Here is a 15,000-nt window from a genome sequence, read left to right on the forward strand (position 1 = left end):
AGGAATCTGTGATGGTATTGTGTTCCCCAAAATATTGTGTACCCTAATAAACTTATCTGGGGTCAGAGAACAGAAAAGCCACTAGATACTCAGGATAGGCAGTGGTAGCACACACCTTTAATCCTAGCATTCCAGAGACAGAAATCCATCTGTTCAAGGATACAGTCAAGCATGGTGACTCAAGTCTTTAATCCCAGAAAGTGAGCCTTTAATCCCAGGGAGTGGTGGTAGAAAGCAGAAAGGTATATAAGGCATGAGGACCAGAAACTAGAAGCATTTGGCTGGTTAAGCTTTCAGGCTTCTAGCAGCAGTTCAGCTGAGAGACATTCGGATATCAGGCTTCCAGTCTGAGGAAACAAGACCAGCTGAGAAGTTGGCCAGGTGAGGTTAGCTGTGGCTTGTTCTGTTTCTCTGATCTTCTAGTGTTCACCCCAATACCTGGCTCAGGTTTGATTTTATAAGAACTTTTAAGATTCATGCTACAGGGATCCCCTGAAATTATTTATCTAGCAAAATATTCAGGGTCCACAGACTCTAAATAGATGGACCTTAGGCTATAGGAAAGTACATCTGTGTCTCTCAATATCTGCTCCAAGCCTATCAGCAGCCTCATACCCTTGGCGGTTACAGCACAAGACAAGGATTGCCTGATCTCTCCATTGACCCCCTCCTTTCTCCCTTTAAAGTATGCATAGTCATTGTCACACTGGGCTGTGAGGATTTCTGGATGTTCTTTCTCTGACTAGAATTCTAGGACATGAATATCTAATGCACAGTTTATGTCCTAGTCTCTCTGCTGACTCTAGGGCATAGTTGATATTCAGAAAATATATACTGGCTGATTACATCACAGTGGGGGGTGGGGTGAATTCTTCTTTTTTTTTAACTTTTCTAATACAAACCAGAAAACAGCTGTTTTGGCTGCATCAAATGTCAAAGTGATGGTAATTATACAACACTCAGGTGAGCAGCCCTTGCTGCTACGTTTTGACTCTATGACTCTTTGAGCTGTTCTCACCACTGATGCTCACTTACCAAGGCTATAACGAATTTCACCTCTGTTACTTGTTGATCGTTGGAGAAATAAATTCCTGTACAGTTTCCCACTTTCTTTTCCCAAATATAGTAAGTCTGTTTTCTGTAGTTTCACTTTCCACACTTTCAGATACCCATAGTCAACTGCAATCCAAAAACTCCAGAACTAAACAACTTATTTCTTAATTTTTATTACAGTCTATTGCTTTAATGATTCCATTTTGCTGTTTATTGTTAGTACTATTTTAAGGGAAAAATGTGTAAAATACACACACACACACACACACACACACACACATATACACACACACCACTGACATCTTCAAGCATTCCTTGGGGCTTGGTCCTTAGAATATATCCCTCTCAGATAAGGAGGGAAGCTATATACTCTTAGACGCAAGCTCCATGATTAATTGATTTGCTTGCCAAGGTGTTAGCTCTAGAGCAGCGTGGTCTATCCTTTGTGGTCCACAGCAAGAAGTAGAGTTTCTCATAGGTGAGTCAGTGGCTGCCTGGACCTCTTACATGAGTCAGTGGCTGTCTGTACTTCTTAGCTGAGTCAGTGGCTGCCTGTCCCTCTTAGATGAGTCAATGGCTGCCTGTACCAAAGTTACTCCAGTGTTTGTTTAAAAAAATAATTTGGTACCAACTCAAAAACCAAATACAAAACTGTACATTTAGAAGACAGAAAACGTACTGGAATTATTATCTTAAAACTGTCTCAAGGGAATGTTCTAGGTACTAAACTTTGGGGACAATTGACCTAAAACCACCTTCTTGGCCTCTTATGTCTTCTAAGTCTTGGTTTGCTCTTTGATGATCTTGCACACTTTAAATTCATCATAATGGAGTCATCTTTTTTGTTGTTCCATAAACAGGGCAAGAGTAAAAGGAAGAAGTTGGAGACAAAATTTCCTGAGTTTAAATGCCCTTCCTGCCACTTACTTCCTATGTGAGTCCTTTAATCTCTAGACCTTGTTCTCTTTCACAATAAAAGTGTTAATAATATTTATGTGAAGATTTAATATTCAAAATATACATAAATTATTTACCTAGCATAGCTCAAACACGACTAAGATATTTAGTAAATGGTAGTAATGATATTAACAGCCTTTAAATATGCTGTTTTCCCAGTGAGATAAAAGTATATGGCTCATGCACATGCATTTTTTTCAGGTAGGTACATATGCCTGTTTGTTGTGTTCATATAACAAATTTCTAATATACAGTTCCTGATCCTCCTTACTCACCTATGGAATATTCCTTTGCATTGTATAAATATATGTCACTGTGATTGGTTTAATAAAGAAGCTGACTGGCCAATGGCTGGACAGGATCAGGTTAAGCAGAAGAACCAGACTAAGGACACTGAGAAGAAAAAGAACAGAGTCAGAGAGTAGCCAGCCAGCCAGAAAAGAAGCAGAACATGCAGGGGAGATAAAAGCTACAAGCTTTGAGAAGCACATAGATGAATGGAAATGGGTTAATTTAAGTTGTAAGAGTCAGTTAGTAATAAGCCTAAGCTATCAACTGAGCATTTATAATTAATATTAAATTTCTATGTGGTTATTCGGGAACTGGCTGGTGGGAAAGAAAAGTCTGAGTACAGATGGCATTCCATCATGGCATACCTACATCTACATAAGATCTAGAAAAGCTTTTAAAAGGTCCTAAACACACACAAACAGAGCCAAACCTGGCTTCCTAGTTTTGTGTCTCTCAATCCGGCCACAGTAAAGAGACAAATCTCCTGGCAGCTGCCAGCACACCTTGAGCTAAGCTTCTTGGTGGGTTCCTGCAGTCTCTCACATGGGCCATGGTACAGAGAGGCATCTCCCAGCTGCTGCCTATGGGCTTGAGCCACCAGTGTGAACTTCGCCAGTGTGCTGGATGGTGGGTTTGAGGTTTTGCTCATGTAGACAGAAAAGGTTACAGATGCTCAGTAAAGACAGATCCAGACAGAAAAAAACTCTAAATGAGTTACGGTATATTTAAAAATGTACAAAGGCTTGGGAGAGAGAGGAAAAAGAGTATAGACAGTCATATATATATATATATATATATATATATATATATATATATATATATATATATATATATATATATATAGATATATAGATATATAGATATATATGTGTGTGTGTGTGTGTGTGTGTGTGTGTAGTTTTAAAATAATAAATAAAGTTCTTAAAAAGGGATTTAGTAATAAAATAAAAGCTATATAATGATAAAAAATACAGAGAGTCTAGATCCTGTATGTTATTGTGTTGTCTTTAAATTTTTTGGCTGCTAAGGGACACTGGTTTATGAAAGCTGCTGGATTAAACCAATCTATATATTATAAAAATATCTTGAATTCAAAATGGAAGTCAAAATGTGTCTTGCTTTGGAGGGGAGGTTATGCTTTTATTTCCACAGAAAATAAAAGGCTATGGATTCATTCAAGATTAAAGATAATCAAGTTTGATTGAGGAAGACCCCCTGAAAATCCTGAATATAGACATAAAGAAATAAACCTAGAAGAACTACAAGACATATGATATATATTTTATCTGCTCAAACATAAAACAAAAAAAATCATCTTTGGCTGACTTTTGTACAATGCACAGGTTATACTTGTATTATTGAAGATATGCATGTTACCTTTAAAAGTGTATGTATTTTCAGAGCAAGGAGGCCAGACACCAATAAAAATGGATGGCCCAGGTGATCCAGCATCCAGAACAACTTCAAGACTACTGGCTAAGATGATCTACCCTCACAAAATAGTCCAGCCAAACTTAACAATTATCCTGATTTTCTCAAGGTTCCCCCAAAGATGCCTGCCCCCAAACAACAAGAAGCAGTCTAGAGAAAACAACAACATCATTCCCAAAAGATAGATTATGGATGTTTGTCTTTGTGTGTGTGTGTGTGTGGGGGGGGTTACAAATTATTATTGGTTAAGGTAAAGAAAAAAAACTAAACAAAGGAGTTAGATTCAAAGATCTCTTTCTGAAAGAAAAAAGGGAAATATAATATAGAAATGATGAGATTAAAAAGGTAGATCATTTAATCTACTTTAATCCAAATATTATTAATTATAAATACTTTACATTGGTATGGATTTTGGCATATTGATACAAATTTAAAGTTAATTTCGTTATACTATATGTATGTTTCTACTCTTGTTTGGGGTATTGTGTTTATGCAGTTCATTTAAAAATGAAATGTATAATTAAGAAATATAGATTAATAATTATTTATAATAGTCAAACTTAGAGTCATGTTAGCTATGTTTTCAAGGGCATACACAGATATATTTAGATAGATAAATGGTCTTCAAAAACTTCAAAGACATACAGAATACAGAATTTAATATGTTTAATAACATAAGCCTTTTCATGACAGTGAAACATGTCTGCTCCTGGCAGCACCAATTTACTTCAAACAAGATGATGGGCATCAAAGAATTTCCATATGGAATTTACTTTCTTTATGGCAAAAGCTAGACACTTGAGCAAAGAAACTACCCTTGCCTCAATTGCTGACAATATACTGTCCAAGTTGGACTAGCAGGACACAAAAGAAAGTGACTGCCAAACTTTGTCAAGACAAGGTAGGACAGTCCTTCAAAATTTCCTGCTTCTCAAATAAGTCTGTCAGATATATGAGGCCTGTAGCCAAAGATGGATGTCCCAATGTTATAGAAGAACTTTGGGTGACTGTGTAGGCAACTAGATGTCCCTGTCATTAGGTAACATTTCACCCTTCTGGGGTTTTTGATGGAGTTGAAGACTAAATAATTATACTTAAATTTTTCCTTAGTTAAGATAAAAGGTAAATTAGGTATAAAACTTTAGACTCACAAAGATAACATAAATAGCATTTTCTCTAAATTTGCCAAGTACAAATAGACTGGATATAGTAACTATAATTCTTACTCAATAACTGCTGTATATAATTTTGCTATGTTAAAGTTAAAAACCTTTCTTTTCAATTAGACAAAAAGGGGGAAATGTGGAATGTTCTTTTACACTGTGTAAATATATGTCATTATGATTAGTTTAATAAAGAAGCTGTCTGGCCAATAGCTGGATAGGTAGAGATTGGGTGGGGGAACCAGAATAAGGACACAGGAAAGAAGAAGGGCAGAGTCAGAGGAATTGCCAGTCAGATGGAAAGGAAGCAGGACATGCAAGAGAGATAAAAGCCGCGGGCCTTGGGGCAGCACATAGATGAATAGAAATGGGTTAATTTAAGCTTAAGAGTTAGCTAGTAACCAGACTTAGCTACTGACTGAGCATTTATAATTAGTAATAAGTCTCTGAATGTTTATTTGCAAGTGGCTGCTGCAGCACAGGAAAACCCTGCTCACACTCACTTATTTACTTCGTCCTGTTTTGTGGCTACTGTTCTTGTCTATCTAGCACTAAGACTCTTTTCCTTAGTTCCAGACTGCAGGTAGCAGAGGGCCAAGTTATTCAGCACTTGGAATACACTGCTGTTCTACCTGGAACTTTTAAAAGTACCTAGATGAATCACAATGAAGGCTAATTTTGTGACCATGTTTGATCAGTGCTGTGGTTTCAGCTGATGGCTTTCTCATGCTCAAAGAACATGGAAGAGGCAAATGTTTGGAAACATGCAATTTAATAAGAATTTTTCCTAAGATTTCTTATTAGACAAGTTCATGACCAGTGAATTGTGTTCATGGAGCCCCTTGTTAACTATGAACAAACTGAGATTTTGGAAAATGGTTTAAGGATGGTCTGAAAGATTTTTCTGTAGAAATAAGTGCAGCACTGTAAATTTTATTTAAGGCTGACTTCTTTCTCCTATACCAAAACTTGTCATGACCGCATCTACCCTGGGGCCATCTAGGATTTCCTAAGTCTCTAAGTGAGAGTGGGACTCTCACCTCAGTTCCCATTTTCAGCCTGAAAATTTCAGTAGAGGCTCCGCCAGTCCCTGACCCATTGTTGTATCTGCCTGGGGACTTTCAGGAATAAAATGGAATTACACAGAAAGTTCCAGTGCTTGGAAAATGACAAGCAAATCTCAAATGCGTGTCCCAGTGTGTGCTTGCCTCCTCTGAGTAACCTCTGTCTCCACCTCCAGGGCTCTCTCTCTGCAGAATTATAAGTGGCTGTAGTATTACAGGGATGATATGGGTTGGTGGGGGGCAATAGGTGACTCAGTGATGGGTCTGAAGAGAGAGCAGAGGCAGGGATCTGGGGCACAGGTGGAAAGCACTCCCTGTATGAGCCTGAGATTCTGAGTTCTATCCCAGCATCAACACAGGAAGACAGAGCAGAGATAGGTAGAGTCCTGGCTTACTGGCCAGCTGGCTTAACTAAACAGACATGCTCCAGGCCCAGGTAAGGTGAACAGAACCTGAACCTGAGGAGTAATAGCTAGGGTTGACCCCCAAGCTCCCCGTGTACAAATATGCAGCCCCCCCCGCCCCAATGGAAGAGACTGAAGACAGTATGCCTTGGCTGTGAGGCAAGGCTTAGTGAACCTCAAGGGTTCATTTTTGTTTTGGCTTTTATTTCTTTTTTGGTACAAGGATATGAAACAGAATTATTTTACCAAATGGTATGGGATAGCTGACAAATGATAGCACAACCATGACTTTGTTAAATTTATAAATTAGTTTAGGAAAATATAGATAACTATATGCTTTCAAGCTTTTTCTTCCAGATTTTCATATCTATCTTTTCCCTCTAAGCAAAGGGCTAAACTGTTGAACTTACATGTTTCCTGTTAATTTCTTTCTTGGATGATTCTTTATTTTTGTTTTGTTGTGGTGAAAATTACATTGTAATTTTCGTTTTCCATCATATTTTGATAGTGAGGTTTCATATGTTTATCACAATTCTTAACTTTATAAAAAAAACTTTTAGCAATTTTAAGTATAAAAAAACTTTTAGCAATTTTAACAATTTTGCAATCTGCTGTGTATGAATCTGAAAAAGACCATTTTGGTATATAATCTGCAAAGAAATGATTACATTGATTTATAATGAATATATATTTTTGCTACTGTTATATATCTTACTATATTGTCAAGAAATGTCAGAAAATATTACAAAGAGTGAGGATTTTTTGTACTTAATTTGGGAAGTGTATGATCTTATATTAGATACGACGTTGACTGTTTAACAAACATATATTAGGGGCTGGAGGAATGGCTCTGTGATTTTGACTATGCACTGCTTTTGGAAACAACCTCAGCAACCACATGGGCAACTCACAAGCACTTATAACTCCAGCTCCAGATGATTTGATGTCTTCTTCTAGCCTCCAGAGGAACCTGCCCTCATGTGCACATGTCCCCATACAGACATATGTAAGCATATAACTAAAAATATATTATTTAATAAAATAAACAGGTTTAACAGATATATGTGCATTTGTACATGTCTAGCATATCTCTGGATGAGTATTCAGGAATCAGTTACAGTGGCTGCTTCTGGGAAGGGGTTTGATGGATGGGAAGAGAGGTCAAATACACTGTAGGAGCATGCTCAGTGAATAAATTTTTGTGCCCTTTGGATTTTGTCTCATTTATATCAATAAAACATTTGAAATAAAAATAAACAGATTGAAAGAACAAAATAACATTTGTTTTCTTATTTAAGCATTTCTTTAGTTCTAATTTATGAGATGTTTCTAAAAGAAATCAACAATGAATAAAAATTAAGTACACTTTTTTTTTATTTTGCAATACAATTCAGTTCTACATATCAGCCACGGATTCCCTTGTTCTCCCCCCCCCCCCCCGCCTCCCTCACCTTCCCCCCATTCCCACTTCCTCCAGGGCAAAGCCTCCCCCGAGGACTGAGATCAACCTGGTAGACTCAGTTCAGGCAGGTCCAGTCCCCTCCTCCTAGGCCAAGCCAAGTGACCCTGTATAGGCTCCAGGTTTCAAACAGCCAACTCATGCAATGAGCACAGGACCTGGTCCCACTGCCTGGATGCCTCCCAAACAGATCAAGCCAATCAACTGTCTCACCCATTCAGAGGGCCTGATCCAGTTGGGGACCCCTCAGCCATTGGTTCATAGCTCATGTGTTTCCATTCGTTTGGCTATTTGTCCCTGTGCTTTATCCAACCTTGGTCTCAACAATCCTCGCTCATATAAACCCTCTTCTTTCTCGCTAATTGGACTCCCAGAGCTCCACCCAGGGCCTAGCTATGGATCTCTGAATCCAGATCCCTCAGTCTTTGGATGCGGTTTCTAGAACGACAATTAAGGTGTTTGGCCATCCCATCACCAGAGTAGGACAGTTTGGGCTGTCTCTCAACCATTGCCGGCAGTCTGTTGTAGGGGTATCTTTGTGGATTTCTGTGGTCCTCTCTAGCACCTTGCTTCTTCCTATTCTCATGTGGTCTTCATTTACCATGGTCTCCTATTCCTTGTTTTCCCTCTCTGTTCTTGATCCAGCTGGGATCTCCCGTTCCCCCAAGCTCTCTTTCCCTTGACCCTCGCCCTTCATTACCCCAACTCATGTCCAGGCTGTTCATGTAGATCTCTTACATTTCTCCGTCATTGGGCAATCCCCATGTCTTTCTTGGGGTCCTGTTTTCCAGGTAGCCTCCCTGGTGATGTGAGTAGCAGTCCAGTCATCCTTGTTCCACATACCAAACTCCTTCTATGAGGCTACAATTACCCTGATTCCTAAACCAAACAAGGATACAACAAAGAAAGAGAACTACAGACCGATCTCCCTCATGAACATTGATGCAAAAATACTCAATAAAATACTGGCAAACAGACTCCAAGAACACATCAAAACAATTATCCACCATGATCAAGTAGGCTTCATTCCAGGGATGCAAGGGTGGTTCAACATACGAAAGTCCGTCAATGTAATACACCATATAAACAAACTCAAAGGAAAAAAACTACATGATCATCTCACTAGATGCTGAAAAGGCATTTGACAAAATCCAACACCCCTTCATAATAAAGGTCTTGGAGCGATCAGGAATACAGGGAACATACCTAAACATAAAAAAGGCAATTTACAGCAAGCCAACAGCCAACATCAAAGTAAATGGAGAGAAACTCAAAGCAATTCCACTAAAATCAGGAACAAGGCAAGGCTGTCTGCTCTCCCCATACTTATTCAATATAGTACTTGAAGTTCTAGCCAGAGCAATAAGACAACATAAGGAGATTAAGAGGATACAAATTGGAAAGGAAGAAGTCAAGCTTTCCCTATTTGCAGATGACATGATAGTTTACTTGAGTGACCCCAAAGATTCAACCAAGGAACTGATACAGCTTATAAACACCTTCAGCAACATAGCAGGATACAAGATCAACTCAAAAAAATCAGTAGCCCTCCTATATACTATGGACAAAGAAGCTGAGAAGGAAATCAGAGATACATCACCCTGTACAATAGCCACAAATGACATAAAATACCTTGGGGTAACACTAACCAAGCAAGTGAAGGACCTATATGACAAGAACTTTAAGTACACTTTTAAAAATTATTTTATTTTACAATTATGTACAGGTGCTGGAGAACTGCTTCGGTGGGGGTTCAAGTCCCAAAGAGGATGTATGGAATTGGCAGTTGTGGGGGAAGGGGGGGGGATGGGCATGATCTAGGTGAATTGGGATGGATGCCAGCAGTGTTTAATTGAAAAAAGAATATATCTTTTATACTCTATAGCTGCACACAGGATTAAACAGGGAGAAAATGGGGCATGTGAGCTGTGGTATGGCTTGAGACCAGGGGTTGAGGAATCTAGCTTTGACCTTGACAAAGGCACCCGTCATATGTTAATGAAAGAGCCACAAATTCCTCCCACCAGAGATAAGGAGAATGGGTGCTTTATCAAGCAGGAACTTTCCTGAAGCCCCTAATGGAATGGAGACCCTTATCCAAAAGCCTGACCTTGGGAAAAGGACTTCTGGGGACCAGACATGACTCTTAGTCTTACTATATGGGCCTGTTTCTCTCATAATGCTTCCAAAAGGGAAGGTCCTGATGTCTTACTCTTTTCCTCTTATACTATACCATTCTGATTTCTCTATTTTTTATTAACTGAACTCTTGCCCTTAATGGCTTCAGGCTCTGGATCTGAATTGTAGGCATTTCATCCTTGAGATCAAGTGTGCCTAGTAAATCTCTAACTTTCCTGTTCTTGGTGTAATTAGAAGGGCTCAATGAGATTCCTGGTTCCATAGTGGTGAGGATTTTTTTCCAAAGAATTGTTTTGTTTAGAGAGGCTACCGTTGCACACATTGTTATCCTGCACAAAATTTCCCAAAGGGAAAGGCATTAATAATGAGAATCATTAAAAATGAAAGTAAAAAGGTGCTGGAGAAGTGTGGTCTGCAATGTTGAAGTGCTGGAACTTTGTCAAGCTGTAATGGTCTCCTTGTGGTCCACACAATTTATGCATGTGTGTGTGTGTGCACATGAGTGCAAGTACTCCCAGAGGCCATAAGAGAACATCAGATCCCCTAAAGCTAGAGTTACACTACAGATGGTTGTGAGCTGTCCAGCAGAGTCCTGGGCAAGAGCTGTAAGTGCTCTTGATGACTGAGACCTCCTCCAGACCTTCCATGTGCTCTTCTTTTCACATTAGTCTCATCATCAGACCTCTTTATGTCAAGTCTGATTTAAACTGTCTTCGTTGGCTGTGATATTTTATTATTTGCCTTCTGACGAGGAAACCTGTTTTCTGGTGCCCTGTTCCACATGTGTGTATCATCAGTAATAAATTATGTGGCTTTGCAGCAGATGGGGTTAGCTGTGATGGTTTTGGGGAGAGTCGGGTTTACATACTAGTATTACAAAGCAAATTGAGGTATCCACTACATTTCTGTGTTCAAAAGTTTATGTGATGCTTATTCTTGGTTGTCTACTTGACTATGTCTGGAATTAACTAAAACCCAAATGACTGGGTACACCTGTGAGGGATTTTTTTTTTTCTAATCAAATCATTTGAAGGGTGAAGACCTGTTGTGGGATACTCAATCACACTATGAACCCCGAGTTTGCATTTTCATTAATTAAATAAAATCGACCTTGGGTCAGGAGATAGAGCCAGCAACTAGTTGACAGAAAGTAATCCTAGAGAGTCAGAGGGAGTCTGGAAAACAGATGAGAGACTCATAGGAAGTAGGAGGGGCACTTTGAGTGTGGTCATCCTTCTTAGTTTGTCAGGGTGGAAGGACACTCTTTCTGAGACACTGATCAAGAGGGAAGGTCAGCTAGTTGCTCCTTAACCTCTCTGAGCTAACAGGTTTTCACCCCAGCCTCTGACTCCCAAGTTTGTTTTTTTATAATTTTTTATATAATTTTTTGACTCCCAAGTCTTATTGATAAATAAAATAATAATAGAGATTTAGTTAAAAACTACATTTGGTGGTAGTGGCAAGAAAGGAATCTGGTGGATATTAAAGTACCAGCAGGCCGCTGCCTGAGAAGAGGGCCGATAATTACAGAGCCACAATTACTGCCTAAAACAGGAGTAGATTTGGGTGCAGCCACTGTGCCTGAAGAAAAACAGCAAAGACCCACGTCTAATCCGGGTCTTTGAGATGGGAAGGTAAACTTTCAATCCAGATTTTTTGAGGTAGGAAGATTCATCTTTAATCTGGGCCACACCTTCTGCTGGCAGCCTATATAAAGGACATAGAAGAAGGAACCTCTCTCTCTCTCTCTCTCTCTCTCTCTCTCTCTCTCTCTCTCTCTCTCTCTCTCTCCCTCTCTCTTGTTGCTTGCTTGCATTTATCCTCACTAGCAAATCTGTTGCTTCTTTGACATTACAGCCTACTTCTTGGGATTCCAGAGTACACTGAAGGCTGACTGAGACACCCAGCCTCAGGGACTGAACAATTACTAGATTCTTAGACTTGCCATTCATAGGCAACCCCTGTTGGATTAGCTGGACCACAGCCTGTAAATCATCCTAATAAATCCTGATCTCATATATATATATATATATATATATATGAATTCTATAAGTTCTGTTACTCTAGAAAATCCTGACTAATACAGTTTACTTAGCATGGGATTTGTCTCACAGTTGAAAAAAACTCAACCATAAAATCACTTGGATCTAAAATTTCTTTTTCTAGGAGATATTTTGATAAAAAATCTTCTAGTACTTTTTCTGAAGCTGTGATTTTAGTAAGGTTTTCCACCAATGCCTTAATGATTTTCAGAACTTTTGACTTGGGAGCTATCTTCTGAGTGTGGTATTTGTATGATGTTATTTCAAGTTCAGGTCAAACTTGGTCACAGATGGTAAAAACCAACAAGAAGTAACTTTATTAACACAAAACCTTTACTTCTTGATTTTAAAATTTATAAATTTGACCTCATAAGTGATCAAATCTTACTCTTCTCAAAATGGTAAGCTTTATTTTGGAGACATATAAATCTCACTATTTCTATCCAGCCAGTTTCAACCTTGTGTTATATATGTATATATCATCTGGATTTTATAATTAACTCAGATGGCTGCAGTGTGTGCATTAATAACATTAGCTAACTCTTGAAAAATATTGTATTTTCTGTTCAGAGTCTGTAATAGAAAGAACTGACAATTTACCTGGCCCCAGAGAAGAAATCTCTGAAAGTCAATCATATCTCTGCTGTTCACCCGTTTAAGAATCATTCAATCGCAGATCTACTTGTGGGGTGAATGTATCTGCTGTGCATATGTCCTTGTCTTTTCTGTGAAAGTGTGTATTTCTGTCTTTGTATTCACTTCTATTTATATGCAGCCTACCCCTGATACTCACAGTGGAGATTTAACAAGGAACCAATCAATTAAATTCACTGATAGTCTTTTGGATGCATAGTATTTCTGGGTCCAAACAGCATCTTTATCGCGGTCTTTATGGTCTTTTCTTCAGACATAAAGGCATAAACTGGAAAAGAGAGCGAGGTAAAAAATGTGAACAAGGTGACAAGCACCAGTGGATCCCTGCTGTTAGCCAGGACACAGTCTTGTGACATGTATTTGGTATCATTCTGATGTAGATTCTGACAGAGGCCAATTTATGGCCCAATTTATGTCTTGACTCTCATACGAAGGCCAAGCAAGCTATAAAATGTAATAAGAATTTCTTCAATCAATGTCCAGAGGAAAAACAAATCACTCAGTTACTGACACAATATTGCATCAACACTCCGGTAAAGTTCTCACTAGTGTGTGACATGCCCCCAAGCTACGAGGAGTGAGGAGAGTGAAAACTGGCCTGGCGCTGCCGTCCTAATGGCAGAACTGGGGACTTCACAGCTGCTAATGGGGCATCTCATCCCTGTCCTCCATTCTAAGAGGATCCCATTTCGAGGGTGAGAAGTAAAGAAAAAAATGAACCCCTCTTCCCTTCCAATATTTCAGCTTCAGACTTCTTTCTGACCCCACGCTGTAAATCCCTTCATCTTATTTCTCCTTCCATGCTTCCCTTCCAGCAGTCGGCCCTTACACGCAGAGTTATGTATTTCTCCCTGGGTATGCCATTCCGAGCCAGGCTCCTGGTGAGGTAACACAGATTAATCCCTGATCACCATTTCTAGGCAGCCAGTTTCAGCCTTGTGTGTTTCCTGTCAGTCTCTCCCTTTAGCTCGGGTCCAACAGGCTTGACATGCTGTTCAGCACTGTGAAGCTGGTGCCTTGAAGAGTTGAGGAAAACAAACGGGGCCTCACTTAACTGTGGGAGCCAGTGCAGCTCTTCCTGATCTGTGTCTTCCAAACACTATGTGTTCACTGCACAACACATACCAACACCCCACGGAGGTTAATTTGGGTCATACAGTGAAAATTGTATCAAATTTCTCACACACACGTATACAGAGGGAGAGAGAGGGAGAGAGAGAGAGAGAGAGAGAGAGAGAGAGAGAGAGAGAGAGAGAGAGAGAGAGAATGATACTGAAGAAGCTGCAGGAGTATCATTCCGGCCTTTTGCAATCCTCATCTCATCCATTTGTGCACTAAGGGCTGGCAAACCTAGGGAAAGCTACCGGATGGGCTAGGGAAAGGATGCATATTTTTAAGAGGCACTTTTCCCTCTCTGTTAAAGCATGGCAGAAGAAAATGAGCCAATGAATGCCGAGCCATTCTGGTGTGGTGGATTGGGAACTGGAGGAAAGTTGAGTCCCAGCTCCAGTTCCCTCACTTCTTGCCGTGTGCACCAGGCTGGGATGTCCCATTAACACAGCGCCCAGATAAACAGTTTACTCTGCTAACTGTTGGCAATGGTGGCCAAGGGAGACATCTGGAACAGAGTGTGCCACCAACTCGGAACAGGTGAATAAATGCTTCACTGAACTCATTTCAGTGTCTGTTCCGGTGGTACCCGAACGCCCATGTAGAAGCCCACCTCACTGTGTCACCCAGGGGTTGCTTCTTCTTAACCTTCTCTGAACACACACAGATCTTTGAAATCCATGCCTCATCCTCAAACTGGCTCTACAGATCACGTTCAGTGTCTTCTAGGCTTCTACTTTGGAGTCTCAGACTTCTGATGAGCACCAGCAGGAAAACACAACCAGACTTTGAAGAAGGCTGCCTGGGGTTTGAGGGTATCTCACTGAGCAGGACAGGATCTAAGTGTGTCACTGTGAATCATGCACCATGGCTAAGCTACAGTTAAATACAAGGGGTCACCCTTGGCATGCACAAACATCTACAGAGCATAGTCCTTGAACCAGAGATTGACCAATACAATATGTTTTGCCTTCCTTATTTCATTTAATTCTCCAAAAACTCTCTGAGAAAATGATGGGTAAGGACAGTGAGACTCAGAGGTGTTGGGTGAGCCACTCCCAAACCCGCATCTCTGTACTTATCCATTTGTTTAGGAAATCTATTGAGTATTTTCTCCATGCCTGTCCCCGAACTAGGCCTTCAGGCTTTTTGTTTGTTTGTTGGGACAGGGTTTCTCTGTGCAGCCCTGGCTGTCCAGGAACTCACTCTGTAGACCAGGCTGGCCTTGAACTC

This window comes from Peromyscus californicus, unplaced genomic scaffold (assembly GCF_007827085.1).
Source record: "Peromyscus californicus insignis strain IS unplaced genomic scaffold, ASM782708v3 Scaffold_17__1_contigs__length_78620276, whole genome shotgun sequence".
Lineage (NCBI taxonomy): Eukaryota > Metazoa > Chordata > Mammalia > Rodentia > Cricetidae > Peromyscus > Peromyscus californicus.